The 25,827-nt window shown below is 39.0% G+C and overlaps 1 protein-coding gene across 1 annotated transcript in view; it reads left to right on the top strand.

The window, feature by feature from the left end:
- Window positions 1-24,996, top strand: part of dhrs13a.3 (dehydrogenase/reductase (SDR family) member 13a, duplicate 3) — a 67,072-nt gene extending 42,076 nt beyond the window's left edge. The window contains exons 6-7 of the transcript XR_003278001.1: window positions 23,520-23,743; window positions 24,128-24,996. The gene's annotated coding sequence lies outside the window, so the exon portion shown is untranslated. The remainder of the gene's footprint in view (window positions 1-23,519; window positions 23,744-24,127) is intronic.
- Window positions 24,997-25,827: the final 831 nt, after the last annotated feature.

Below are 25,827 nucleotides of genomic sequence, written 5' to 3'. Positions count from 1 at the left end.
AAAATGAGCATGGACACATCACAATGCTGCATTGCTGCACTCAGATCTCCAGAAGAGCGAGGTTATTGTGGCCTCCTCCTTTATCTTGTTCTAGCCAATGGTGCTGTCACTCACCCATGTGTTCTGGGATTACTGAACAGGAGGTCAATGATCAGACACCTCGGCTAATAAAACGTGCTGCTGTATTGTTTGCAGTGGAGCTCATAGCTCCATATTCATTTACAGTGTGTGTGTATGTATGTGTCCTTGGCATAAGTAAGAGTGATTTCATGCATATCTAGTGGGTGCCCGTCTATGAAATCCGGCGAATACCTGTGCTATCCATTACAACTGTCCTGAGAATAAAGCACACTCTTTTCAGTCCGCTTCCAGCCACGCTATTTAAAGTAATTAACCTTAATTTGCCGAAAAGACAGAAATCCTTATTAGACCGTTGCCACTTAACCAGACCCCAAGCCCACCGAAGTCCATCTCCCTCAGCTCCAAATGGGGTCTGCATTTAATCAAAATTCATCCATCAGATTTCAGTGTTGAATCATCTTTTAATTGGAAGTTACAGTTCTGGTTAATAGTCTTATAATTCGCAGGCTCTAATAGCGGCACCGCTGGGAGCCGCTCTATTTCCACTGACTCTACACCTTCATGTGGAGCCCGGGAGAACTTTTTTTCCTGCCACTGTCTGCACACCTCCATCCTCCTGCCCATCTACCTGCTCAAGAGGTAGATAAAACATCACTATAATGGCTTGACAAAGTGGGCCATTTTTGAGCTGCTTACTTTCATATTAGATGGTAACTCAAACACAGAATGAGGAGACCATACCTGGCCATGCTGATTTAGCTGTCCGCTTGCATAGAGGAGATTGACACTTTCTTGGATTTTTAAATAATTGTCATCAAGGCTTTGATATAACGAAAATGTAAATATGGGAATTGAGCAGTGACCAAAATTGTTTAACAAAAATAAATTTAAATGTTTATAATGTCAAAGGGATTATAATAATTTAATTATTGTAAATTAAAAAATATGTATATTTGTATATTCTCAAAGTAATAACCATTCAGCATGAGTGTTTTTCAAATGTTTAGGTGATTTTGTAAAGAAATTCGAATTTCACACTGGTCTGCTACATATTTTTTCTTTGTATGGACAAAAAAAATGGGTTAACCATCCTTTTAAGGGAGCATTTGTTATTTATTTGTCCCTGTGAGTCAAAGGTTGTTCTGATTCCCAACACCTACTCTATTTCCTTTCAGAGTTATTGCAGTGTGCGGTTTTTGCTACAACACAAAATGTTTCAGCTATTAGGGAAGTTTGACAGTAGAAATGACAACCAAGTCCATACGTTCCATACATGTAAATTGACCTTAGACCTTTTGAGAGGTCCTGTGTGATAAGTTGAATTGTCACGCAGTACAAGCCGGATGTAAGAATGCAGCTACTCCACAAAGGACCATGGAGGTCAGAACAAGCTGTTTCTGCACTCACAGAAGAAGTCATGGGGTCTGTGCAGAGACTTTCATGGTGAAAGGTTGAAGAGAGGGCTCTTTCACAGGCCAGCAAAAAAGACTGCAAGCACAACATGTTAGCCGAGTGACAACATCCTGCTTTTATCTCTTTCTTGCCTCTTCTTTTGCTTCTTGTGTCTTGCTGATTCAATATCGATTGGTTGGGATTCGGTCGAAAAAGATGTGGCATTTTAGAGGCCAAGCGTTCAAGGATGGCACTAGCATTTTGTATATTTGTAATTTCATTCCTCGGCTGTTATTTACATTGTTGTGTAGTATTTGAAGGCCAGAGACTGAGGAGGCAGGTGACAATTCATCCTCTGCATTGTTCTCGGCTGTGGCTGGAGAAAAAGCCCTGCCAATACTGTTTTCTTTTGTGTTCTCTGCTAAAAAATCGATTTATGCAAAGGGTTTATAAGCTAAGGTAACCTGTAGGGGAAAAACTGATCAGAATTTTGTCTGTTTTGTGTTTCAGACTCCAAAATTTAGGCCAGTGCTTATTGACTTATTTTGCTTCAGTACTGTACTTAGAGTTTATGTTGGACAGTTTCAAACCTGTTACCTGTATTTAATGTAGACTGTATGTAAATTTTTTTTCTGAACATTTGATGAACACCTTTTTATGTGAATGATTTGCTGATGGTTGCACTTTATTTTACAGTATGTTTACTTACATGTACTTATAGTCTACTTACAGTGTATTTATCTAAGAAAGTTCTGGTAATACAAGGTAACTAAATGGGGTGGGGTTAGGTTTAGGGGTAGGTTCAGGGTTACCTAGTTATTACATAGTTATTGTTATAGTTAATTACTATAATAAGTACATAGTATGTACATGGGGAACAGGACTGTAAAATAAAGTGCCACCATATTTATTTTGTTATAGCTGATAACCAATAGATTTACATTACTAGGTTGGTTAGTTTTTCATTTAGAGTTTTTTATTATTGCAGTATTTATCAATATTTGGAATAACCTTTTATTTTCATGTTTTAAGTTTTCTTTTAATGTTAGTTTGTTTTAGTAATTTTGTTGCAGTATGAATATTTTATATATGTGTGTGTGTGTGTGTATATGTGTATATATTAGTGGTGGGCTGTTATCGGCGTTAATGTGCTGCGTTAATGGGAGACTCTTATCGGGCGATAAAAAAAATATCGCAGTTAATCTATTCTCAAAGTTCGGTTGAGAGCTGGGTCTATACTGTGTGAGCTATAATGACTTTCACCTTGATATTGTAGTGCGGATGTATGCCTAACCGAATTGCACTGTAGGGGGCGAGAATGAGTCTTCGAACCTGTGTGTATGCCTACTGTGAAATTACCACATCAAATGTGACGTGCTAACATGCATGCAGCTGAAGCCACCGGTTTTGCTTCAGGGAAATTATTATTGTTTTTTAAAGAAGCTTCCTAATGGAAACCTCAACAAGATGCACGCCTGTTTCACACATAATCCGTCTGCAGTGCGTATGCAGTCCATGTACGTTACGTATGTGGTGCAGAAGCAGCACGGACTCATACTCATTGTGCTTTCAAACAGGTCGCATTTGAAGTCCGCTACTCGGTACGTAAACGATCGCTGCACTGCTGCAGACGCACCGCTCCTGAAACTCACTGATGGACTGCAACCGTGTGAGCGCTAGAATCCATTAAAATGGGTGCGTAAAAAAAATATGCAATGCATACGAACTGCAGACAGAGTATGTGTGAGACAGGCATAAGGTTGTTTGCACCTTGTGCAAAGTGGAATTTGTTTACAGCTACAATTTGGAAACAGGAGATGAGTCCCTGGTCTAATGCACTACCTGGCTTGAGAAACCCGTTCTCAAAGATTTAACGTTACTTTTAGTCATTATTTTATTTGGGTAGCACACATATTCTGAATGCCTTTGGCAGAATTCAAATGAGCCATTTTAATCTAGATTAAAGGGGGGGGGGGGGGTGAAATGCTCGTTTTCACTCAATATCCTGTTAATCTTGAGTACCTATAGAGTAGTACTGCATCCTTCATAACTCCAAAAAGTCTTTAGTTTTATTATATTTATAAGAGAAAGATAGTCTGTACCCGAGCGACTGGAGGCATGACGTGTGGGCGGAGCTAAAGAATCACGAGCGCCAGTAGGCTTTTGCGTTGAGAGCATGTGGAAACTGTGACATTACCGTGAGGAAAAAAACATCATCCAAAACAAACCATGGCTAACAGTCAGATTCAGTCGTATATTTATGATCCAGAATCAGAATCCAGAGGCTGAAATTTAACAAGAGCAGCAGCATCAACAACTAAAGCAGGACGTCTCTAAGTAGTATGTATTGAAACTGTATATATTTGCTTAGCGGTTTTGGAAAATTATTAAGTTCCACTTTATGTCGTCTTTTTTTTTTAAGGTGTATATGCGGAAAGTGCAGTTTGATGACAACATCGCATGTTGTTTACTTGATGTGCTTACGCGCCGATAGCTAAGTTAACAACACAGAGATATTTGAAGCAGTTTTACTTACCGCCTTACGTTCCAGCACACGATCGTGACCCTTTTTCGTTGGGACTGCATTATCCTTAAGAAATAAACGATATGCAAATCCAGCGTCAAACTGGGCCTTGTTTGTAAAACAAGCATCTTCGAAATGCAGGGAATAAACAAAAACACTTGCACAACTCCGTTGATTCTCTGTAAAAACAAACTCCGTCCACTGGTCCCTTAATGCTGTTTTTTTTGCGGAAGTGCAGAAGTGCCCTAGGACCCATATAAGGAAATTCCGCTCCATCTAACGTCACACAGAGCCATACTCGAAAAAAACTTTCTGAAACTTGTGACAAACCGGAAGAGGTATTTTTGGAACAAAAATACTTCTTCAAACGTACAACTTAATTTTTGAAACTTTGTCCATGTTTAGCATGGGAATCCAACTCTTTAACAGTATAAAAAACTCAGTAAACATAAAATAGCATTTCACCCCCCCTTTAATCTAGATTAATTCCAAGATTACAGTGAGATTAATCTAGATTAAAAATAGGATAAAGGATACAGCTTTAATATTTTTTTATTTTGTACTTATTCAAGTTTTTTTTCTTCAGGTTTACACTTCCCATCTAATATTAATATTTTATTTGAGCTTTATTTCAGTTGCCAATTTTAAGGTTAATGAAGTAAATAAAAAGTGATTTTAATAGTTTTAGTTTTAGTTAACAATAACAAATCTCTCTCTCGCTCGCCCTCTCTCTCTACACTCTAGATAAATTGTAGTAAAATATATTTATTTTTATGAAATTATTTGTGTATATCCCTTCTACTCTAACTACACATGATTACTGCATTTGTTTTTATGGTTGTTTGTTTGTATTTAGTGATATTTTTTTGTGCTATCCCTACCAGAACAGACCCACCGGTTGAAAACAGATTTCTTCTTGCATTCTGACACATTGACTGCAGTAGGTCCCATGATGCTTGGATGTCTTAACAAAAGTGTTTGCAGGCAAATGCGTGAGTGTGAGCATATAGAAAGCAATGACAGAGTTTCACCGCAAGCTTGTCAGAATGTGTATGTGCACACATGTGTGGTAGTGTGTTTTCCTCCGCATCTGTGTCCCCCTCCTCAGTGTGTAGCTCTCCTCTATACTCTGCTGCTGTAGGGTAATCTTTTACACTAGGCAGAAGAAGGCAGTGGAGGGTGGAAATGAGCTTTTCAGTTTCACTCCCTCCTGTATTCCCCCCTCAGCCTCTCTTTTGTACTCAGTGCCCTCCTTGCCTTCCACATCTATTCTTTCAGCTCTCCCACCTCTGTTGTTTTGCTTCCTCTTTCCTTAGTCTACGTTCAGGGAACTACCTGTGACTGTGAAATCAGACCGTGTGGTGTCACATTCCACACAGCGCTCTTTATAGCAAATAACTTCTTGATCATCTGCTTGCTCGGTTTTCCTCTCATTTGTCTGTACTTTGGTAAAAAAAGTTTTTCTTTCTCTTTTCTTTTTCGGGTCTCCTTTCTCCCGTGACCTAGGCTTGCCCTCTAGGGGCTGAGGGAAATCACTGCAGCGGCACCGTTGCCCTCGTCGAAAGTGTGCTGAGGCGTTGGCTCCGGGAGCGGGGGCACAATGGGGCTGCCTCTTACTCCCTCCTCAGAAGCCTCATTCAGCTCTCCACATATTAGAATAGTTCACAGGGTGCCCCTGCTTTCCAGGTGATAATGAAAGGCGTTCCAAAGAATGCTTTCAACACAACGGTTCCTCTTCAGTGCCCCTCACAAAGTAGCGCACATTCGGAGTATGAATATACCTCAGTGTGAGCAGTACCTCTTGTTGAAATTCAATTTCCCTGGTATATTTCTTTAAGTGGACCGAAGGTCTACCAGGAAAACTATCAATGCTTTTACATCTCTCTGTTCCGCAAGTGTCACTGTTTTTGTGCTCTCAAAATAGGGGACTATTCAGTTATTCAAACAGGGTCTAATGAAAGAGAAACAGATGAATTGATGAATCTCAGATATGATGGAGAAAGTCATACAGCACTTAATCGGAGTTACTTTTTTGTCTTAGTTCAGGTGCTTTAGTTGTTTGGATTCATTGTCAAAATTGACATCAACGTCTGTATCGATAGTTAACATCATGGTATATAAACTAGAGATTGCATTGTTTATATAATTATTTAATATATAGTTTTTTTGGCAGATGATTTATCCGAAACAATGTACATTGTATTTACCGGGAACATTTTATAAATTCCCTGAGAACTGAACCACTGACCTTGGTATAATAACATTATTCTACACTGTTTAATATTTTATTTTATTTTACAGCATTGCTGTTCATTCGCTCTCAGTTGCTCTTAATTAGTAATATTCTTATTACTGATACTTAGTACAAGCAATGTTTACTTTGGGGACCATTCACTCAGAAAATGAAAATGTTATTATTAAATAATAACAGTATTGTTATTATTTGGAAGTTTTGTTATTGTGTAGAAGACCTTATTGTTAAGAAATGTCTCTGTGTTTGTCCATACAATGGAAATCAAATAACAAATTGGTGCCATTTCATTAAATTTCACTGGTATTGGAATCAATGACTAAAATTTGGTATTGTGAAACCCTAGTATAAAGTATTAAAGTATAGTTCAACATGTATTTTTAAGATACATAGCATCTCTACTCTCAGAAAACAACATCTTGACTGCTCAAAACCATGGTTTTACTTATGACACTGTGGGCAGCTTGTACTCTGAGCAGCTTCATTTCTCTTTCTGTCTTCTGTCAACAGGCCCTCTTCCATCTTTTCATTTGCTTTTATCAGTCGCTCTCTTGCTCTGTCCATCTCTCTCTCGGTCCATCCCTCTCGCACTCCGTCTCCAGTCTTAAAGCACTGACAGGGCTGGCAAAGACAGAGTGCGGACGTCCAGCTTAAAAAGTGACCGCCCTGTCCTGAAGCTGCACAGCTGGGGAGCTGCAAATCTATCATGCTCAACTGCAGCCTGCAAGCCAAATGCCCTTTCTGTTATGTGAGGAAGAAAGAAAGAGAGATGCATAAGGAGACAAAGAAATAGATGCAGAATATGGTGAAATCAAAAGCATGGCTGCTGGTGGAGGATGCCTGGTTTTAAGGGGCATGCAAAAGCCAAAAGCTAGAAGAACAGAGCTGGGTGAGGGAAAGGGGGGATGGGGGGCATTAATCATTATTGGCGCACACCTCCGTCCGTGCTGCACCCTGACGGCCCTTCCACCCCTGACATAAATCATAATTCCTCCACAATAGATCCCCTCTCCAGCATGCTGCGGAAAAGTCTGCCGCTCTTATTGATTTTTGCTTTTCTCCCTCTGCCTTCCCCATAAGCACCTGCACCCCTCCCCCCGTCCACCGTCACCTCTGCCAAGTCATTAGGAAACATAACTGATATGATATTCATAGAATACTAAATAAACTTTATGAGGACGCGACGTTGTACGTTCCAGTGCCCCCCGTCCCACCTTATTGATGCATGAGAAGCAAGTGTGGAAAAAAAAGCTAAACTAATGATATAAAAATTACAAAGCGTGCTCTGTGCTATTACACCTCTATTGATTTGTTTTTGAGGTGCACCTAGGCTTATAAAAGTTGCTGGAGGAGATTAAAGAGAGAGAGGGCCCACAAAGAGAGGCAGATAAAAAAAAGAAAGAATATGGAGTTGAATAGGCTTTGTTCGCAGACCTTGGGTCAGCATGACTGTAAGTGTGTTTTTGTGTGCTTTGAGTGATGCTAGAATAGCTTGTAGTGATTTCACTCAGAAAATAGCGCATTGATTTGTGAACCTTGACCTCAAAGTGACCCTTGTAGTGCATTGCATCATTGTAAAGATTTTACAAGTATTTGTACATCTCAAATACAGTATAACTTTTGGTAACACTTTAGTATGGGGACCCATTCTTCATATTTTATTAATGTGAAGTAGAATATATATACACAGTGGGTATGGAAAGTATTCAGACCCCCTTAAAATGTTCACTCTTTGTTATTTTGCAGTCATTTGCTAAAAACATTTAAGTTCATTTTTTTCCTTATTAATGTACACAAACCACCTCATATTGACAGAAAAACACAGAATTGTTTACTTTTTTGCACATTTATTAAAAAAGAAAAACTGAAATATCACATGGTCCTAAGTATTCAGACCATTTGCTCTATATTTAGTAGAAGCACCCCTTTTATCTAATACAGCCATGAATCTTTTTGGGAAAGATGCAAAACGTTTTTCACAGCTGGATTTGGGGATCCTCTGCAATTCCTCCTTGCAGATCCTCTCCAGTTCTGTCAGGTTGGATGGTAAACAATGGTGGATGCTCAATTGGGTTTAAGTTAGGGCTCTGGCTGGGAGTTGTTGTGAAGCCACTCCTTTGTTATTTTAACTGTGTGCTTAAGGTCATTGTCTTGCTGGAAGGTGAACCTTCGGCCCAGTCTGAGGTCCTGAGCACTCTGGAGAAGGTTTTCATCCAGGATATCCCTGTACTTAGCCACATTCATCTTTCCCTCGATTGCAACCAGTCGTCCTGTCCCTGCAGCTGAAGAACACTCCCACAGCATGATGCTGCCACCCCCATGCTTCACTGTTGGGACTGTATTGGACAAGTGATGGGCAGTGCCTGGTTTTCTCCACACATACCACAAAAATGTCTATCTTGGTCTCATCAGAACAGAGAATCCTACAGGTGTTTTTTTTTTTTTTTTTTTTCAAACTCCATGGGGGCTTTTGTGAGTCTTGTACTTAGGAGAGGCTTCCGTCGGACCACTCTGCCATAAAGCCTCGACTGGTGGAGGACTGCAGTGATGGTTGACTTTCTTCAACTTTCTCCCATCTCCCGACTGTATCTCTGGAGCTCAGCCACAGTGACCTTTGGGTTCTTCTTTACCTCTCTCACCAAGGCTCTTCTCCCCCGATAGCTCAGTTTGGCCAGACGGTCGGCTCTAGGAAGGGTTCTGGTCATCCCAAACGTCTTCCATTTAAGGATTATGGAGGCCACTGTGCTCTTAGGAATCTTAAGTGCAGCAGAATTATTTTGTAACCTTGGCCAGATCGGTGCTTTGCCACAATTCTGGCACATGAGATCAGATTCGAACCTGCATCTCGTATTTGAGCACCACATTTAAAAAATGCAGACCCCAGACTTCTATAATATCTAGAGAACTCTATCCTCGCATTTATCTTTGTTGCTTATCTTCAGTCCAGGCCTCCCATAATTAGGTAAACGATTGGTAAAACGTATTAAAATACAATTTAATACTTGAGACTCATATGTTTTTTTTTAATGGAAATATATATTTAGTACGAATACACTGTTATTTTTGAATAGCTCAAGGGGAGAAATATTTTTTTTGGCCCACATCATCATGCAGGTATGGTATCTACCAACAAGTGCTTACTGGCTAACCAGCTAAACCCTGACTCCTTGCTTTCGCTCTCCTTCTTAGGTTTGAACTTAAAGCACTAAACTCCCACTGCTGTAGAGCAGAAAGCATGTTCCAAATCAAAAGAAAACTTCAACATGTGACACTTTAAGATAAATCAATGGATACTGTATGTTCAGCACATCTCAATCATGGGTCCTTCTGCATCCCTCAGTACCTCCTTTCCTTGGTATTTTCCTTTTTGCGACCCTGATCTGTGTGGATGTTGCATGCATTTGACATGGGAGCAATTCAGGCAGTGTTAGCTGAGGCCTGGCCGGGATTAAAGCTTGGGTAGAGGGTTATTAATGTGAAGCGGAGGGGACAAGGGCGCTCCTGTCCAATTACTCTGTACCTAGTCACCGCCATCCGGCCGAAAAACAACAGAGGAGGAAAGGATTAATTGCCTTGGACTCTGCCCCCACTACAGGCCCAATTATGGAAACATATTGGCTCCCAGCGTTGCCACAGACACTGCTGTGCTGGGATATTGTGTGAAATTTCTAACCGTTTCCAGAGGTCAGGACGAGTGGACTGAAGCAGAGGCTGAGAAAAGAGTGGTTATGGGTACATGTGTGTGAGCGCTGCTGTTATCTCGGTTAGCACGTTGCTGATGTGAGCTGTTATGGGTGTCGAGGATGAGACTTCGTAGTAGGAAGCAAAACAAACAAACAAAACCACAAAACCACTTGACTGGTTAGGATTTATATTCAGTACATTATTATTTGAATAGAGATTTATTAGTCTATCTATCTATCTATCTATCTATCTATCTATCTATCTATCTATCTATCTATCTATCTATCTATCTATCTATCTATCTATTGGTCGGTCAGTGTGTCTATCTGTCTTTCATTTTTTCTCTCCGTTCGTCTATCTAACTGATTAAAAAATTGAATTCAATTTTTGTTTGCTCCAGTGATCTTTTATTTTTTCGTTTTATTGGCTACACATTAGCATCAATACAAGTTGCATAAAACAGTTGATACATTTTTACTTCTTCTTTGGCAGATCCTAATTACTTCCTTTTAGATTTTCTTTTTATCGCACTGTTGGAAGAAGAAGAGATTTCTTATTTCTACTTTAAATCGAAGTAAATGAAACCATAATAGTATTTTCTAATCATGGAATGCTGTACTGTCTCAACTGTCCACAATTGTGCTCCATTCCACAAATTGAGACTGCATTGAGCGCAATTTAACTGGCATGTTGACTGATGCAGACTCCATGAATCCTGAATTAAACTGGCTCTCGATGAATCTCAAATGTCCTTTCCTGTTCAGAAAAAAAAAAAAAAAAATCCAATGAAACCTAGTCACAGCTCAAATAAAGCCATACATTCCACACGGAACCACTGGATGGGGAGCTGGGTGAGGAAAAAAATGACTGCAGCATGAGAAAGTGGTAACCGTGGTGCAGGAGGCCTGAAGATGAAGGAGAGAAAGCATTGACCAGGCTGTGCTGTATTAGTCCTTTAGCGTGCAGAAGGAAATATTAAAGGGATGAGATCCTTGTGTTGCCTCTATGCCTTCAGCTCCTCGAGTAGACAGGTCAAGCCAAGAGTAAATCAGCCTGTGCTCCCCAGGCCCAATTTCCCCCAAGAGCTCAATCCTAGACCCACTCAAATCAAGTAGGCTGCCCAACTTCCAAACAGAAAATCAAGGAGACTCCGCAACCATGGAAAGCAGTGCCTCTCAGCAAAATTAATGGATTTTAGTGAACTTTTCTGTTGATCTGCCACACAAAATGCACTTTGTTTTTTCTCAACCCCTCACTTTTTTCTAAGAGCTCAGTCCAATTGAGTCCCCTCACAACGGAAGGGACCGAAAACTTTAACATTGTGGTCTGGGGAATTGATATTTGTGCTATGCGTTGTGTGGATGATGGCGGGTGTTCAGACACGCTCCCGGCTTTCCACAGCTGCAGTGACTAAGCACCCTCTCCTCGCACCCTCGCCCTCCTCCATGCATATCCTAATGTGAATAATGTTTCTCCTCAAACTCCTCTGTTATAAATGGAGTGCCACTCTGCACAATGGCAAAGTCAGGGCTCGTATTGATTAACTCTCGTCATCGACTCCCACTTCCATGATTTATGAATGTCTGTTATTTTTGCATTAGCAATCAAATTCATCTTGTCTTTCCTGACTAGGGTCTGGCTAAGCAAACAGTAAACATATTTAGCTTGCATGGCACTGCTCCCAGCGCTGGCCCATTGAACATGTTGCTCTTAATAAAAGTGCTCCCAGGGGCCCCTCAAGGGCCAAAGCAGTACAGCTAGGTGTGTTCTTATTTTCTCTGAGGTCCTAATGCTTCATACTTTATACAAATACTGTTATTGTTCCATCATGACTTTATTTGAATTACAATAGCATACTCTAAAAGCAAACTTTTAGAATGATGATGAGATGGAAAATAATTATCTTGCTGGTGTTGTGTAATTGTAATGCATTGTTTGAAATTTATGGTTGTTTTTACACGAGCTGTACTGTGTGTTATTTATTGTAAATAAAGCTGAACGCATGAGCCGTCCTTTCTATTCATTTATTTAAATTTATACAGTTGTCATTTATTTATTTATTTTATGTTTGTTTATTTTGAATTTTCTTTTTCTTTTTCTTTAATATTTATCTACAAATAAAACTGCTTACAGACTACTCATGTACATTAATAATTACTACAATAGTTTTAAATCACTGTTAAGTTTGCCTATATGTGATTTTTGGTTTGGTCTCACAAATGTATTATCTGAATTTATTTTTTTTTGACAAGAGATTAAACAACACCTATAAAGTACAAGCTCCATCACAACTGAGCACGATATTGGACATTTGTAAAATGTCCATAATTTGCTTGAGTTGTATTATATCAACAAATGTGTTTGAAAAGAAAGTAGGATTGTTTCTCCGAAGATGAAAAATGTGACAGTCCGGGAGACGCCTTGAGTCCAGATATCTATGGTTTGTCTGTCTATTTATGATTCAGGCTTTGGAAATAAAATAGGAGATGACTACAAGGCTGCTATCAGCTATCAGTTTAAACACAGTGTCCACTGCTGTCAATTTGGAAGACTGCCTATTTCCCTCCAAACCAGATCTAGAAAATGTCAAGGTACACAGCGATAAGTAATAGTAACCTCTTTTCTTCTGTGCTTTTTTCTTCCTAGCCACCTGGCTCTTTAGCCTGTGGCTTGAAGCGATAATAACAGCTGTGAGTGAGAGGTGTCCGGGTGAAGGAGGGTCCCTTCTCGTAATGGCGAGTGCTGTCTGCTCCTGTGGACCCTCGGCTCTGGCTTCATTGAGATTCCATTAAGAACGTGGGAGTGCACTCCCCCTCCCTGTTCGACTGACACTTGGATCGTGACAAATTGGCTCTGTCATAGCGGACAGTTTTGAGATGAGAAGTAAATTAAACATGTAATCACGCAAGGAGGTTCTTGGTGAAGTTCGGGGCCATCCGTGTCACAGCCTTACATCGCAAAACTCTCTGATTCTCTTCAAACTCTTCGCAGGAGCCGGTGTCAGCCAGAGGCAGATGGACTAGTGCACTTGAACCCTAGTAATGGCTTTGGATTGTATTTGAAACACTCCAGGAATCTCCTCTTTGCTGACATTTGATTTCTTTTTGGAGAGCTGGATAAAGGTGGTCAAACTTGGCGATTGAACAGATACAATATCCCGCAAAAAAACTCCATATAAAACATTACTGCAGCATTACACTGTGCTTACAAGGTATCCGTCATTGTAACGCAGAAGCTACTTGGTTGCAGTATAGTTCTTGTGTTTTGTCCCTGTGATCTCAAGGCCAGATCCCATAATCAATGCCTGAGCGGTGGCTTTGCGCCGAGTGTGTTTGCGGTGAGTAGAGGAAGCAGCAGGAAGTGTTAGGGGCTGCTGAAAAATTAAGTCCCGTCGGTGCAATTCAACACTACACTGATAGTATCAGGTTTCAGTTGGCTCTATCAAGCAGGTATTACCACCCACCAACTGTAATCATTAATGAAGCCGGCAGCAAGTTTATAACGCGCTAAATGATGCGGTCCACTCCAGATAAACATGTCCTAAATAAACGATTTGGGTGGTAATTGCACTCTGCCAGGGCCCCGTTAATAGAGTCAACTCTGCTGATGAGAGGGTTAACTTCTTTTCCGAAGGAGCCTCTCACTGGCTCATTGCACTCTCATTTCTACGGAGATCTTGGCATTCCCTTGGTTATCAGTGTGCTTAAAAAGAAAACCTAATTAGACCAAAAAAGGCCCTCTTTTTTCATTTTCTCTAATTAGGTCCTTAACATAATTAGCAGGTAATGTTAATAACCCTCTTTTAAACTCTATTAAAAGGCTGTTTGAGAGTAAGTGGATGAGGAGGATGTCCTGTGTGGAGCCATGGGTCCCTCGGTGGGTGAAAGTGGGAGACCAAAGAGTCATGCTGGGACGTCAGTTCATCAGGGTTGGAGTGCCACTGCATTATAGCTCAGGCCCCACAGGAGTCCCCTCATCATCAGACTGTATGCCCAGTACATTAATATCAGCACCCACCCCTCCTTTCCCTCGCTTCATCTCCTGGGCAACACCAGGTCTTCATCGGGCGGTCTGCAAAATAATGGCTGATTTAATGGGGAGCCAGCGTTTGAGCGACATTAACCATGAGGCTGCTGCTGAAATACGGCTAGAATTAGAATCCACCAGGGGGCATTGTGTCTTCAGTAATGTTAGCGCAAATTACCATGAGAGGACAGGGACCATTGTTGTTAATGTGACTCCAGTGAAATATTTATATGGGTTTTGGGAAGTGCTCTAGGTTCCGGTGAGTGGTCTGTTGGCTTCACTGAGGAGGAGGAGGAGGAGGAGGAGGAAGAAGCCGCCGTCGATCAGAAGAGCCCAGTCCTCGTCTTTAATTAAGTATCTGAAACATCAATTTAAATGTAAATATCGGTGGTGCAGCTCCACTCATGCGTAAATTAGAGCGTTGGCCTGGCACATTGCTCTCTCTCACAAGTCCCTGCTCACTTACTCGGACATCTGCTCACATCTGCTGGGCCCCGGGCTTTCCCCAACACACACACACACGCGCGCATACACACACACACACACACACACACACACACACACACACACACACACACACACACACACACACACACACACACACACACAATTAAAATGGAACTCATTCTTGAGCAAGCAGATTTTCATTTACAAATATATATATATATATATATATATATATATATATATATATATATATATACGTTATATATCACATGCATTATTAGGCATTGCAAAGTTTTGGGAGTGACAGCATGTGAATCCAGTTATCATTCTCTTATTAGAGAAGTCGCTGCAACTGTACTTCACCAAACTCACAATTAGTGTAAATCGTTGTATTATCTTGCAGCTTGGGCATGGATTATGACAGTTATACATGTTTGATATTAGCTTTTTTGGCTAAACTAGCCTTATCCAGCTGAAATGGCTTACATTTATAATTCTGGCTTTTATCCAAAGCAACTTACATTGCATTTGATAAATTCCTGTGTTTTCTGGGTATTGAACCCAGGACCTTGCCATGCTCTATTTTTGCTAGTCAGAAATAGATGGTATTAGAGAAAATAAGTGTGCGCCATATTAGTTAAAATGAGTTAATAGTGAGAATAGGTTCTCAGTTTTACGAGTTTATTTAATGTTGATGTTTAGGAGTATGCTAGCATGAAGATGATCTCAGACGTGAAATTAATTCAAATGTTTATTTTTATTGTACCGCTAATCAAACTTTAGAATAAATTACAAAATACAATGCATTTTTTTTTATAATATATATTTAATGTGTAAAATAAAGAGTACTTTTGATTTGTCTATAGTTTTGTGAATTTTCATGGATTAAATTCAGATGTAGAATTCAGTTGTCACTCCCCTAAATAACTAAACTTGGACTCTACACACCAGTGACAAGCGTATTGAGTTGCAGTGTTGTGTACGTGGCCTTAAAGAGATGACTTGTTATGATGATGATGATGACACTAGTGGTGCACCGTGGAGCTGTCTCATAACCTGTCTCAGTGAGTAAGTGTGTGCTCTCCCTGGGTCCTTTTATAGTCCAGTTCATTACCAGAATAGTCAAAGCACAGTCTTTTTATCTGACTGTTGGGTGTTATTTTCCGAGCTGCTGCAAGTTTTATTTTCTGACTGATGAATGGTTCTTTTTTCTTTCTGGCACATGGACATGGTCGTATTCCTCAAGACCCTGTTCTCTGACATGCATTGTAGCCTATCAGTGTATTTGCACTGGCATATAGTCCTGTTTCTCGCCTGAATGTTTGTCTAACATATTTTGTGAGATGATGTAATTCTGGCCTTGCAGATCTAATGAAAAGCCCCCATGTAGGATGAGAATCTAAAAGTCGGTAAAGGGTTTGTCCATCTAGCTCTCCTAGCCAGCTTGCCAGAGCCTCTTAGAACCAGTGCCATGACATTTTGGCTTGAGGCGTGAAGGCTGCAACAGTGAGACAGAAACAAATCCCCCCACACAGCAGAATCCCCTGAACCATGGTGCGAACCTGGCATGAGGCGGAAAGGCACCTGTGCTGGCTTGCTCTGCTAGGCCGTTGAGGTTGCAGGGCACCTCGCCCTGTCTGTTAGGCCATTAGGACACAGCCCATAAAGGCTGGGCAGGAAAGGAAAGTAATGATTTAATGGGGCTACAGGGGACGGGTGCTTCTGCTTACTATCCCCGCGGACCTCCTTCTTCTGCCCACGTCCGAATAGTGGAACAGCGGCCGAATGGATGCAGGGGGGGCTGTTCCACCACTTAGTTCCCCTAACCTGCAGCTGAGCTGATTAAACGGCTAATATTCAATCGTCTGAAAGGAGCCCGCAGTGGAGAAAAATGGAAACTTTGAGTAAAAGTGGGGAGGGGGTTCATAATGATATCTTTTGTGCTCCTTCTCGATCGCCATAATCTCCGTCATCTCATTAACTGGTGACACTCTCGTAATGACTTAAGAAAATCTTTACAGGGCTCACAGAGGCTTGACATTAAGTCAGTGCAGCACTATACTGTATTGAAAGGGTCTGTGTATGACACTGAGCTGCTAGTCTAGTCTAGAGTTAAGGGTATTAGAGTGACACATACACTCTGAGGAACAATGTGAAGCTGTCTCTCAGAGTGGGAATGTCATATCAGCTACAGCTTTCCCATAATGTTGTGCTAATTTTGTGATTGAGGTTCAACAGCTTCTCCGGCCTTTTCATTATTGTGCTTTGGTAGCACCTGACAGTGAATGAGAAAGGCAAAAGCACACACTGGCACTGAACTGCTTCTGCAGGTTGCCAAAATAGCTAGCCAGAAATGGCCAGTAATGCCCTTTGTGGCCTCGTCATAAAAGGTTAGGGAGGTTTGTGAAGCCAGCAGAGAGATAAAATAAACAAACAAAAAAAGTGCACGGAGTCAATTTACAAATCTATCTTAATGCAGTAATTTGAGAAAATCCCTCAATTCCAAGTCCTAGCTGGAAAATTGGCCTTGGCGGGCACTGGGTGATCAGGGGGGAGGAAAGAGAGGTTGTCGATGTTGGTGTGCCAGCCTAACACTGGTGCCCGTTGGCAGCAGAAGATGCTCAATGAGGACCACCCTGGCATGGTGAGTAATTCCCTTGTGTAGTCGGCAGACTGAGCTCTTTGCATCCTGGCATGGCTCCCTGTGCCCATTCTTAGTCAACAGGATTAGGTCTGCTTATTGCTGGCTCTCCAGGATCACCTATACTCTGCATTGTACATGCACAATGTTAGCTCACCAGTTTGGATACGACACAAATTTGGCTGTTTGTTCGCCTTTTATTTTATTTTATTTTTCCCCCTCCTCTATGTCAGGGTGCTGATGAGGCTGGAATGGTGATGGAGCGAATCCGTCCCTGCCTGAAATGACATTAGCCTTGAGTACATTAGCTATGCCATTTAAAGCATAAATAGAAACAAATAAATATTCCCCTTTAGTTCTGATTAAAAGCCCATTTTAATTATAGGGTTATTATGTGCCGCTAGCCAAGCACATATAGGTTGAGTTTGCCATTTGTTTTTCATTACTGTTACACTCTCAGCAGGTGATGGAAGAGGCAGCCAAATATTTTGTAGCGCTGATATACTATCTTCACATTTTGATTGGTATGTTGAAATTTGTTGGTTTTGTTCTTGAAAAATATTAATATTATATATTGAAAAAGATAAATAATGTTGTTATTATGTTTTAGGTAATCGTGTCATGAATTAATTATAAATATTTTAATAGTAATATAGCTTTTTATGTTTTTAAAAGAGGTGCCCTGTACTCATAAAGGCTGTTAATATGATCAAAAATACAGAAAAAAAGATCATATTATAAAATATTTAAAAAATCAAATGAATCAAATGACGGAGCTCTTTAAAACAGTGAATGAATTATTTTGCGACTCAATGGTTTAACTGATTCAGAGTTTCAGAAAGCTCTGTTGATACTGTGTTCTTTGCTTGTTTTCTCTATATCATTTATTTGTAGCTTGAATAATCATGGAAATTAAATCATTACAATTAATAGGGCTAACTTACAATGTTTTAAAGATTGTGATCATGTTAAATGCAGTTTCCTTTGTATTAAAAACATTTCAGGAATTGACACCCATTATATACTTGCCTAAAAAGATGGGCTTATGATGTGCGTTATTAACAGATTACACTAATATTAAGTTGCTAAGGGTACAGCCTTACCTTTACCTTCCACCTATGGAGAGAGAAAAACGTTTTCAAAAACTTTTTTTTTTTTCACAAATCGCAACCAATATATATATATATATATATATATATATATATATATATATATATATATATATATATATATATATATATATATATATATAGATACACACACACACACACACAAACACTGATCAGGTATAACATTATGACCACCTTCCTAATATTATGTTGTTCCCCCTTTTACTGCCAAAACAGCCCTGACTCATTGATGGATGGGCTCCACTAGACCCCTAAAGGTGTGCTGTGGTATCTGGCACCAAGATGTTAGCAGCGGAAAATCTTACATGTCCTATAAGTTGTGAGGTGGGGCCTCTATGGATTGGACTTGTTTGTTCAGCACATCCCACAGATGCTCGACTGGATTGCGATCTGGGGGATTCGAAGGCAAAGTCAACACCTCAAACTTGTTATTGCGCTCCTACACCATTCCTGAACCATTTTTGATTTGTGGCAGGGTGCATTATCCTGCTGAAAGATGCCACAGCCACCAGAGATTGCCGTTTCCATTAAAGGGTGTACATGGTATGCAACAATGCTTAGCTAGGTGGTAGCTGTCAAAGTAACATCCACATGGATGGCATGACCCTAGGTTGTGCATAAACAAATGGCCACAAACCTCAGTAAACCCGAGCAATGTTGAAAAGAAGAGAGGGACAAAATTCCTCCAGAACAATGTGAGAGACTGATAACGTCACACAGAAAATGATTACTTCAAGTTTTTGTTGCTAAAAGTGAATCTACAGTACAGGCAACTGAAAAATAGAGTGTCCTAACTTTGTCACACATGGCTTTTTTCATTTGATGTTGTTTTTCTGAGGTTTAATTTTTTCACATGACTTTATATATATATATATATATATATATATATATATATATATATATATATATATATATATATATATGTATGTACATTTTTTATTTTAATTACTTGTATACATTTATGTATTCATTTAAGTGTGTGTATAGATGTATATTAGATGTATACTAAAAAGCAAGTCCTAAGATTTAATGTTCTTGAAATAATTACTTTCTGGAAATGAATTTGTTTGAATGTTTTAGCAGGTGAATCACATTCATGAAGATTGACAGCCTTGGGAATGTGCACAGGCCAGCCATGGCACAGGACTGACCTTTGTTTTCGTGAGCACTCCACATAGAGCCACATCTCAACTGCACGCCTGGTTAAATTGTGTTTAGTGCCGTTTGTGTCACATTTAAAATGTTAACGGTACAGAATGTCATTTGCAAAATCGGGGCGTTTGCTCTAGAAAATTAATTCAGCTTACCCCCGGATCTGGGCTCCTGTCTTCAGGCCAGTATTATGCTACCCTTTTCACAAAGAGTAATATTTAATGAATAAGACTATTAATAACGGCAGGGTCTCGGGGGGATGTTTCTTGGTAACGGATAGGCGCAGACAAGATTACATATGGAAGAGAGCATTGTTAAGGTTTGGAACCTTTAATGCATCCTCAGAGGGAGGATGTGCTGTTTTTATTTATTTTTGGGTGGTACAATGCGGTCATGCTGCTCATTTTTATATTCTCCCATATATATATTTTTTGCTCCGATATTGTTGCTCTCAGTGTTTTTTTAAATCACTGTGTTATGGCAGGTGCTCTGCAAAATGTCATACCATCTCTCATCTTAGTGCGTAGTCGTTTGTCTTACAGATTTGTGGGTTCGAAGGAGAGAGTGACTCTAAGAGAGGGAATAATAGAGAGAGAGAGAGAGAGAGGAGAAAGAGAGCGAGAGAAAGATTATGAGAGTCTATGTATTGTACACCCTAGTCTTTTATTATGTCTATGAGCACATGTCTGCCAGCATGCATTTCCATGTGTTTGTTCATCTGTGTCTGGATGACGATAATAATGATCACGTGACTCAACTTAATGTCCCATGAAAATAGCAGAGAGCAGTTTAATTATAGACTACAAGAATAATGAAGCCAGTAAACTTGTTTTTATTTTCTCCTCGTCTATTATTATTTATTTTCCCTCCACTTTATTTATTTATTTATTTGCAGGGAGAGAATCTGTATCATATTTAGTCAAAATCAGATGCCTCAAATTGCATCCTGGTTGGTCAAGCAATCCAGTTATTGTTAAATAATCAATAATTTGAAAACATGTACCATAAGTAAACTAAACCTAACACAACTTAAATGTCAATCGAAACAAACAAATACATAATCAAATGAAGCAAATTAAACAACAGTCTAACAAATAATTATGTAATAAAATAAAATATAAGCAAACAACTATCTAACAAACATAAAATCAACTGAAGTGAAACAAAAATAAAACAATCCACAATCTTACAAACAAATATATAATAAAATTAAGCCAAAAACAAAACACAACAATCTAAAGAACAAATACATAATCAAATGAAACAAAACAAACAAGTATATAACAAACAAATAAATAAATGAATAGAAACAAAAAACGAAACAAAGTCTAAATACATACACTGTAAAAAATAAGTGTAATTTTAACTGTAAAATTTTGTACAAACGCTACGGAAAAAAACTGATAATAGGTTAACAGTAAGTTCCCGTACTATATACAGGGAAAAACTGTAAAAGATCTAACAAAGCATTTAATGTAAATTTACAGTAAAATTCTGTTAATTATACAGCTTTTAGAAGTAAAAAAAGAACAAATCAATTTATAATTTACAGTCTAAAACTGTAAACTGATATTCCCAGAATTCCCTGCGTGACACTCCACGTTTGAAAGTATTTTGTTTAAATAATCATGTTTTTAAATAGTTCCTGTTATCAGTTATGTACATTTGAGCTTTATGTTACATCTTCTGTTGCTTAATGAAAGTTTTTTGCATTATTTAAGTATCACGTGTGTTACCATGATGGTGTTTTGTGTTTCCATAAATGTGCACCTTCTATATGTTAATATTTACTTCTGCTTGTGGTGAAGCTACTTGTGATGAGCTTTGATACTTCATGTGGCTTTCTCTTATACAGTACCATCTTTATTATTATGGTGGTTGTCAGTATTTTCAAGGTACAAAACAGATTACATTTTGTGTGTTGTTGAATTTACTGGTTTATATTCACATTTTCTTGTTTGTAAATTACAGCTTTATATTGTAAAATTAACAGTTTTTGACGTAAATGTGTTTACAGTTTTCTGTATTTTTACAAAATTATTCTGGCAACCACAGCTGCCAAAAAGTTTTTGTAAAAACAACAAGAAATTTTTTACAGTGTAAGCATAACAAAACAAAAGAAAAAACAATCTAACAAACAAATACAATCAAATGAAGCAAAACAAAAATACAAAAAACAAATACATAATAAGTTAAAACATTATACACCACAGTCTAAAAAACAAAATGCCATACAGTACATCAAACAAACCAAAAATGCAAATGGCAAAACATGTAAAATTGACTCATTCTCTATAGACTCATCTGATTAATGTTTTATAAAAATAATTTCTAATATTGAATTACATATTTAGCTCAGAAGATGAAGCACAGATGCAGTGTGATTGTTTTATGCTAAAGTTGTGTGCTAAATAAATTTCATGGTGGCGAATTTCAGCAGGTACTCTAAGCAGGTACAAATCCCAGTAAACAACTATCCTCTCTTAATCATAGACTTCCCTCTCTTTCTCAAGAGGGTTGAGATCATTTTCTCCATTCTAATTTTGTGCTCCACCACTGATTTTGATAACATCTGATTGTAAGCAGCGACAGCAACATTAGAACATCCTAAACCAGAAAACTCTTATTTGGCCATCGGGAGCATAAGAAAAAACATCGACTGTCTAGACATACATGAAACAGCAGCGTGCTGTTGCCTCAGTATTTTTAGCCCAGATTGAGTTGGAGTGTCCTGTTTAGTTACGGTGCCGCCTGCTGACCCCTGCGTGTCCTTCACACAAAAGTGAAGACCACTTTATAATTGCAGCGGGCGGTAGCTTAAAACTGCCAAATCATAAAAGCCAGAAGAGATCCAGTGAATTACGAGGAAATATGGCCTTCCTTTACAGCGAGGGCTGTGAATGAAGCCATTAAATTATGAGCAGTTTTTATGATGGGCCATTCAAGGGGGATGCTTGTATATTGATGGTTCACAGGCTGTATCCCTCTTCCCCTTGTGCTAGGGAAGAGCTGACTAGATGCCCCTGTGTAACTATTTTTCATGCATTTAATATATTAATTATCCTGTAAATGTTCCCCAGGCAGTGCTTGGAATACTGGAGAGTGACAGCTTTTCGATGACGCTCCCCCACCAGCCCATCATGCAGCAGTGTATTACGTGGGAAAGGTCGGCTTGGGGTTAATGTAACTTTTTATTTGCTGATTTTTCATAGGCTGGGAAGGAAGTGTGGAGCAAGGCTAGTTTAGTAAAAGGAGAAAGTGAGGGAAGTGTCCTGTAATGTTGTGGTCCGAGACATCAGCTTTGTATCCTGTTGTGTTTGGACAGTTTTTCCAGAATAATGCACCCCGAATAGGGGAAAATGAAAATTATTCATAGTAGTAGGTAGTTCACCCAAAAATGAAAATTCTGTAATTTGTTCATCCTCATGTTGTTCCAAACCTCCGTGACTTTCTTTCTTCTGAATGAAAGAAACAAGATATTTTGAAGAATATTGTTTTAGACCGCACTGACTTTCATTTTATTGGCAAATAAAAATGCATTTTTAAAAAATCATTGCAAAGCAACAGAAAATTGCAATATTTAGTAGTATGTAGCTTATCAGTGGTGACTGTCAGTTTATGTGCATATGACAGGAAATTTTCAGAAAAATTAATACAAGATACGTGGTCAGCCAGAATAATAATAAAAAAAAAGTATTAGTAAAGACGAAGTATGACCGTTTATAATAACTGAAAGTAAGTACATTAATGACACTTTCTTTATTTTGGGGTTAACAGTCCTTTTGAAGTGTATATTATTATTGTTATTATTTTCTCTCCACTTTATTTATTTATTTATTTGTTTATTTATGTAAGCAGACAATGTGTCAGACATGCTTGGTTAAACTGTTTGGTCAAACTATTTGTTAAATATCTAATTGAAGGGGTTTAAAACACACTGTAGCATAACTAAATATAATGAAATAATGAAATCTTCAAACAAATAAATCATCAAATTAAATTACACAAAACAAACAACAATCTAACAAACCAATACATCAACAAACAAAAAAGTGACAAATATAAATTGGCAAATAGGACATTTGTCTCCAATCTGCCAAAAAAAGGCTCTTAATTTTTATAGACTAAAATGCTTTTATTAGAATAAAAGACTTGCTGTATTGTAACCATAGTACTGTTTTTTTGTTTCAGAACCATCTGAATATCCACTAAACCACCCCAGTGATGCAGCATATAATATAATCATTAGTGCAGACCTCTTCCATTTTCTGACAATTAGGATGCTGTGTTTTTTGATGGGAGAAACAGCTTTTTAATCACCATATGTAGCTCTGCTAATTCAGCTGCTCTGAAGTGCTGTCAAGAAACAATTGAGTGAAGAGGGTCTGAAGTGATCAATTGTCTGCACTCTCTAGGTGAACTTCTCATTTTCTGCACATTCCAGCGTCTGTCTGAGTTAATTAGGCTGCCCTACATTCTACTGATTGGATGTAAACATTAATATGCCAGAAAATTACTTGGTCGATGTTTACTGTTATGTTCGAAGGTATGCTAAATTGATCAGCTATAGAGAGGCAGTTGCTTGTGATTTGATTCCGGTCTGAGATAGTGAGCGAGAGCGTAGTTTTTGGAAAATTACAGTTTTTTTTTTTACTGTTTACTATTTAGATTGATATTATTTTCATATTAAGTTGTGGATTTGATTTGCTGTAGTTGTTGAATGCATTTTAATTTGAGCATTAAAAGTGGGCCAGTTCCTCAAAAAATATTTTGATGATTTTTTTTCCTCTGTCTGTCAGTGAAATACGGGCCGGTGGATCTGGTGGTCTCAGCAAGAACACCCTATAAATCAACGTGCGATGGACTGCGTGGTTCAATATCTCATCGTTGCGCTGTGAACTCCGGGGTTCATGCATCGAGGCGACTCTGAAAATGGGCAAAAATACAGCACATCTCTGAGCAAAACACAGAAGTCCATCTTATTTACATCAGCCTGCAGTAAGGGGCGAATTTCACCCCCTTGACTGATGGAAAATGTGGTGATGTTATTTTGGCTGTAGTAGCATATTTATGTTTGTAGTGGTTTTGAAAGCCTGTGGGTGGGGGTCTCAGCTGGGTTGTACAGTGCTTTATGGCTCCGTCCTGTTTTAAACCCTATGCCCTCCCTCCCCTTGCCCCTTCTCTGGCACCCCAGTACAGACAAGCCCCATTAACCCCTGGATGCCTCTCACTGGGGCCAGTGTGTGCTTAAGCATCGACGTTAGCATAAACGATGTCCTCAAGCCTGGAATGAGCTTTGCACAGTTTAATAGAGGTCTGCAGGTCCACATTAATACAGTGGTGCTGGAGAGGTCAGAGGGCTGCTCTCTGTGATGGGCTTCTGTCATATCTCTGTGCCGGCGACACATTCAGGCCGGTGCTGAATTTGAAAGGCTTGGAGCTCTGACACTGTGACTTCTCTGCTAAGCCACACGGCTTTGTGCTGTCTGTAAAGGCTGAATCAGAACCAAACACAAGTCTGCGGTTTTAGAAAATATCAGATTTTTACTTGCACAAGTAGTCTGTGGAGGTTTTGTATATACACTTTATAAGATGAAATCTGCATTATTTTTTACTCATTCTCATGGTCTTCCAAGCCCTAATGCTGTGTTTTCTTTTTCTTTTTTTCTTTATTTTTGAAAACATGAAAATGAAGAAAAAAAAGATTGTTTGACCAAACCGTTTAACCAAGCATCTGGCACAGATTTTCTGCTTGCATAAATAAATAAATATTTACAATTTAATCAAAACAATTTATTTGTTTATTAAATGTATTTATTTATTAAAACATACATAAAAATAAGAATATAGAATAGAATATATATAAGTAGAATATTTATTATACAAATTATATATAGTTTTGTTTTCATAGACTCTTATTATGTTTGTCTTGGATCCTGTTTGCACATCACTCATCAGTTGTCATGGTTCAGATGTCATCTCATTTCATATAGAACAAAACAATTTTGTCATTGTCAGTGTATAAATGGATACTGTTTATTTATGGTTATCATGTTATTTTTCAGCTGCAGGGCAACAGTTTAATTCTCTCTCCTCCAGACCCTTCTGTTTTTATGTTTGAATTTCTTTACTCTCATCTCAATTTACCTAAGTGTTTACATCCCAAGTGTCTGTGCTTCCCCCTATTGTCTGTGTAGTTTTTCTGCAGCTTCTAAACTTCCACAGCTTATCTTCTCCTCAGACGCCTTTTCACTGTTCCTCTTTGTCCATCCTAGGCTCCCCATCTCTCTCTATCCCCCTCTCTCTCTCTCTCTCTCTCTCTCTCTCTCTGCTTCCTGTTTCTGGGCCTGCACAGCCGTCACTCTGAATTATTTTCAATGAGCTCCTTTATAGCATGCGCCAGGTCTCAGCTCCAACCCATCACTGAGCGCCATGCCACAGACGCGGTCTGCATTTCTATCGGCCCTGAGCCTTCTGTGTGTTATCAACCTCTCTCGCT

This window comes from Carassius auratus, chromosome 40 (assembly GCF_003368295.1).
Source record: "Carassius auratus strain Wakin chromosome 40, ASM336829v1, whole genome shotgun sequence".
In the NCBI taxonomy this organism is placed as follows: domain Eukaryota; kingdom Metazoa; phylum Chordata; class Actinopteri; order Cypriniformes; family Cyprinidae; genus Carassius; species Carassius auratus.
This window is presented reverse-complemented; position numbering and strand designations above follow the sequence as displayed.